Source organism: Corvus brachyrhynchos, unplaced genomic scaffold (genome assembly GCF_000691975.1).
Source record: "Corvus brachyrhynchos isolate BGI_N302 unplaced genomic scaffold, ASM69197v1 scaffold68, whole genome shotgun sequence".
Lineage (NCBI taxonomy): Eukaryota > Metazoa > Chordata > Aves > Passeriformes > Corvidae > Corvus > Corvus brachyrhynchos.
Window position 1 is genome coordinate 34,440 of NW_008240039.1, and position 5,408 is coordinate 39,847.

Here is a 5,408-nt window from a genome sequence, read left to right on the forward strand (position 1 = left end):
CACTCTTTCATAACACTTGTTCAAATCTTTCAGTTGTTCATAATCTCTCTTCCCTGACAGGAATTTTCTCAGTATTTTAGTGAATGCTTGTTTTGCTTGAACTAATTTTAGAATATGTTAGTAGCCAAGTTATTTATCGTTCTGGCATTACCATACACTTAGTAGCTCACAGACCCAAAGATTAGATGTCCATTACATATCCTTAATTCTCTTTGTCATTGCCAGTGTGGTTCCAATCATAATATTTGCTTATCAGTGAGTAGTTGCTTATGGAAATGGGAAAAATAAACCAACAAAAAACAACAATCAACAGTTATTTTCAGAACTCTTTTATGCATTTCTATTATCCCACCTGCACTATAGCTCCCTGAGTCTCCACGTGTCTTCTCTGGTGCACCTCGTTACTGACTGACTGCATTTCTTTCCCTTCTAGCCTTCTGACTCCCAAAATATCACTGATGCTCAGTTCATCCCGATGAGCATACTAAACCACCACAAACATTCTCCACCCAGACCGCCTAAAGGGTGAGCCATGAAAACGCTTGCTCCATTCTGGCAAGCAGAAGAGAGGCACATTAAATCTTCAGGAGCAGCACAAGACATGGGGTGTTCTTGGGATACTGCTTTTCAGCAGAGACTTGGAGGTCTAATGCCATCTCTGTGGCTACTGTTTCTTCAGTGCTTCTCATTAACTGTGCCACGACTAATGAGGCAGTAACATCTTTCTCCCCTCTCCACTTGGACAATATTGCCAACGCTGGATTGTCAGTTATGCTGAATTACACTGGATGACTTGTGGGTACTCAGTGATGTAGACAAATAACAGTTCGAGATCGAGGGTGAACCCTGGCCACTAAACTTGTTTCACTTGTGACTCATTCCAGACTTAAAACCTGGCTCTTGCTGACATTTTATTAACCCAATTTGTCATCCTCCTAACCCCCATTATCCCACCCAGGCAGATTATTTACTTTGAAAAGATGTGTAGATAGCTTCCACGCAAATCCTAAGCAGAGCCAGGTGCCACAGCTAGATTCTAGAGGGAGTTACAGTCATGAGACTGTACATGTGCTGGTAAAATAACTTCTATCCTAGATTCTTCCAAACTCAGTGACATTCTGTCTGTTTAGATATTGTCTGGACTCTCATTCCTGCAAAGCAGCTTGGCTCCAGTATGGGGAAGGATCCACATTCGTACCTTCAGACCTGTGTGTGTTCCCAAAGGGATCAGCAAAGGTAAATTTAAACATAGATTTAAAGTTAAGGACATTCTCTTGCTTTGGAGTTGGAATCTCTGTCTACCCCTTCCCAAGAGACTCCCTTTGAATCTTTGCATTTTTCCAAAAATAAAGCATTCACATTAAGAATTAGCTTGCTGCCTTCCAGAGAATTCATCCTTTCCAGTTTGCAAGCTTGAAGAGAGAAATCCAGGAAGCGCCAATAAATCTACTCTGACAGTGGAGTAAAGAGCTGCAAAAGGAGTAACCTGTCAAGGTAATGTGACTTAATTTCTCAGAGAAAGATCCTTTTTTATAAATGAAATAAAAATGCCAGCAACGTGAAATAGCAGGAAGTGTCACACTTGATTGTCTCTCAGGAGGACAGAAATTAAATAAAAAGAAGGCAAGGTAAATGACAGGGTTTTGCATTTAGCGAGGGAAGTAATAACATAAACTGAGAATAATAACATCCACTGAAAATCTATGCACAGCAACCCGACTATGTCAAAGGGGTGTGTTCCCACAGAAACATTCATTTAATGTACACGTGTTTCCTTGGACAAAAGGCGGGTTCTGTGCTGGGAGTGCAGGATTCGTGGAGATACTGTGATCGGACATACGGGGGCAGCCTTACCTGCCGGTTATCACAGCCTTGCGACACCGTGGCAGGGCCACTGCAGCCAGTGCGCTTTGGCCTCCTAGGTTCCCGTGGCAAGCTCTGGAGTTTCGCCCCTTTCTAAACAGGGGACCCATGCAGGCTTTCCAGATTTCCTTATTCAAAGAGTGAGCAGTGTCCCTTTAAATGAACACAGAGATCTCAGTCCAAATGGGGAGTGAAGTCCAGGCTACCCTCAGTTATGAAACCTCCCTTTCAGAGCTCACGGGCTCAGGGGCTGCTGTTACACTCCGAGGTTAATAATCAGTTTTAATATTCACTTAGGGGGCTGTAAAAAAAGAATGAAAATTTCCTAATTTGAAAATGGACTTGATTGGCAGCTTTATTATCTCTATAAGGTGTGTGGCATTCCACACAATCAAGTCATTTTTTAAAATAATCTCACTGCTTAAGTCGTACATGCTGCTAATTGCATTTTAATAAGTCTCTTTAAAATCTTTCCATATTTTTTAATATCCTAATATTAGATAAGTGATTGCTGGGGACACTGGAGGGCACTGAGGTTTATAGAAAGAAGAACACCGTAATGAAGCTTTATTGGGATGGCATCACCAAACAATTGCTGTGATAGCAACACTCCCAAGCTTGGAAAAATGCCAGCCTTCCCCCCCCCCCAGAACTGACTCAGAAACAAGCCTCCCTGGCTCAGGACTGACACAGAAAATGGATGCTTTCTGGATCGTAAAATGGCCTCTTTCCGTCTTGGAAATGACTGAGGAACTGTCCACTTTGGGTTTGGAAAGGACTTGGGAACTGTTTTTTCTCCATTGAACAATCACTTTGAAACACATCTTTGTTTTTCTTGGTTCTGGCTTGAAAATAAAAGTTCATTTGGTTGGTTTTTTTTTTTTTTAATTGTGTCATGGTTACACAGAAGGAAGATTTCTTTACCAGCTCTAAACAGCAGCAGACAATGGGAAAGGCTTCCATGGAATTAGAAACTAAGGCTGGAAGTAGAAGCGATGAGTCCATCTCAAAGATGAAACCCACTTGGTAGAGTATTTGGGAAAAATGTAGTATGGTGTGGGGTTATTGGGTGTCTATATCTCCTTTATGGGACAGGGAGCATTATCCAATGAACACCAATCCAGACATAATCACTCTAAAATTAAAAAACAGACAAATAAAATAAGCAAGCAAAGAAGTCAAACAACAGGGGGGCTGAACGGACAAAGTCCAGATTCAAGCACCCTGAACAACAGAAAATTTCCAGCTCAGATCCATCTAGGATCCCATGTGTGCATCCACAGGGTGAGCTATTGCAGCAGTTACAACCCAGTGGTGCAGGCAGGTGCTCCTGACATTCCATGTGCAGAGCCCAACATTTTTGCTTGGAAGTCTGTCTTTATATCTAAAGTGCTGTCTTCTCTCTGTATATAAAGTTGTGTTTCTCCAAATTATGACTATTGGGAAACTAACACCACTTTCAGTGTAATTTAACATCATTGTCCATGGGGGAGAAATATAATCCCAAATTAATGTGTAACTGGCTTCTGGGGAACTTCACTGGGATAAAGGGACTTTTTTTGCCAAAACAGAATGGCAGTGCCAAATTTTACATTGTATTGCATTGCATTTTGTCCTCTGCAATTTGTGTACTGGGACCTGAGATCAAAAAGTTATTTTGAGAACAATAATGACTTTAATGTATTGCCTGCTTTTATATGATTTCTTCCTCCTGACTCTTGTCTTCTGATATCATACTATAATAAATCACAATGTCAGTTTCAGTTTAAAACATAATCAAGCTTCTAGCAGTTCACTATTAGTAAAGGAAACTAGAAAAAAATGTGATATCTTCTTGGAGATTCAAAACCTGGGAAATAAATACAGAGAATCTATAACTGATTTTTTTTCCCTTTCAAGTCTCATAATATTTAAGTAAAGTTGTTTTTGGAACCCAACCATGACTTTTAATACTTGAAATGGACAATACTGATATAAACATCTTGCATTAGTTTGTTTGAAAGTGAGCCATTTTCTGACTAACTGAAGCTCTGTCTATCCAAGTGTTTCTTCTGTACATCATCAGAGAATCCTTGGACTCAGTCCATCGTATCTTTAGGTTTGATCTTATTCCCACTGAAACCCAAAGGAGTTCTGTCCCTGATTCCCAGTTAAAAATGGATCAAGCTGAATTTTACCATATAGTACAAATAAGAATGGTTTGTTAATACTAAATTTCTTATTACTAGTTGTGCATCTTTCTGGTTTTAAGGTGCACGAGATGCCACTGTAAAGAAATCAGTGTATCTGACATAAGCCATGAAATAGAAGAGTTGTCATGTCTTCCTCTCTTCTTCTCCTTTTTTTTTTTTTTTTCCCTTCTGAGAATAAGAGCAGAAGGTCTTGTTTTGCACCGACAGGCTGGGAGGCACATGTTCAGCGAACTTCTGCACAGGAAGTAAATGTCCAGGTCATATTTATCCCTTTTCATGTGGTTCTTTTAATCCCCCAGACTGGGTTTCAGAGGAGTTTTACAGTTTCAGTTTTACAAAGCAAACCTTCCTTTAATGTTGGCATTTTAAAGAAAAAGCTTCAGTCAAAACATGTGTGTTTTACATCAGCCAGATGTGATGTTGAGGGGAACAGGCCACAATGTGGCAGCCAGCTCTGCTGCAAAAGCTGGACATCAAATGGGACCTACTGGTTCCCAGTTGAGGGATCAGCCTCCTGGATCTCTCACCTAGTGCAAAAAAATAAAAAGTCCCCAAGAAAGTTACAGATCATGAGCATAACCAGCATTGCTATGACTTGCATGCCAGCATCCTGTATAGCCACATGACAGAGCACAGCCCTACTGTGCACAGACCTATTCACCCAAAAATTCGTTCTTGCTTAAAAATGGTTAAATGAAGACAAAAGAAGAGGTGTTAAGGGCAGCAGAAGTACATTAACATGTCCAGCACTGCACCAGCAGTCAGTGGCTACTCAAAAAAAAAAACAAACCTGGCACTGCACAACTTCCATTGAACATCACTGCCCCTGTAACCTGCTCTTTCCAGGGCCTAATTGTGGCCATTTAAATTAAAAAGTTATGAAACACAATCAGACATCTCTTCGCTTTCTCTAGGAAATTTTCTCACAGCCATGCCAAGTGAGGCAGGTCCTGTTTTCAGCCATCCTCTCTAAATTAGGGTCAGCTGTGACAGGGTAGGGACCTTTTTTGTACCTCTGAAAGCCCCTTTTTGGGAGTGTTCTGTGGGTACAGCTGGAGTTTACACTGGAGAGAAGGTTTTTAACAGCCAGCGCTGTGACTGGTGGATCAGGGCCCATGTCTGTGGGAGGCTGAGGCCAGTTTAGGAGCCCCTGAGGTAGCCACCATTTCCCACCATCTCCTGCCATTTTTTGCCATTTTTCCTAGCCCATCAGGCAGTGCCTCAGTGCCTCTGCGTCCTTTTCGGAGCAGTTCCCACTTTGCCCGGTCAGCTCTGGACGCAGCAGGCTGCGGGGCCAGCCTCCGGAATCCGGGAGACCAGAGGTCTGGCTCGTGGGTCCTTCCACAGGACCGC

At 41.8% G+C, this 5,408-nt stretch overlaps 1 long non-coding RNA gene across 3 annotated transcripts in view; it reads left to right on the top strand.

Moving 5' to 3' along the window:
* The window catches only part of LOC108449085, a 10,236-nt gene extending 6,436 nt beyond the window's left edge, over positions 1 to 3,800 (top strand). For 2 of the 3 annotated variants that reach the window (XR_001865189.1, XR_001865190.1), the window contains 3 exons: positions 434 to 1,236; positions 1,387 to 1,494; positions 2,364 to 3,800. This is a non-coding gene — a long non-coding RNA (uncharacterized LOC108449085). The remainder of the gene's footprint in view (positions 1 to 433; positions 1,237 to 1,386; positions 1,495 to 2,363) is intronic. The other variant, XR_001865191.1, reaches the window with a different exon arrangement.
* The last annotated feature ends 1,608 nt before the right edge of the window (positions 3,801 to 5,408 follow it).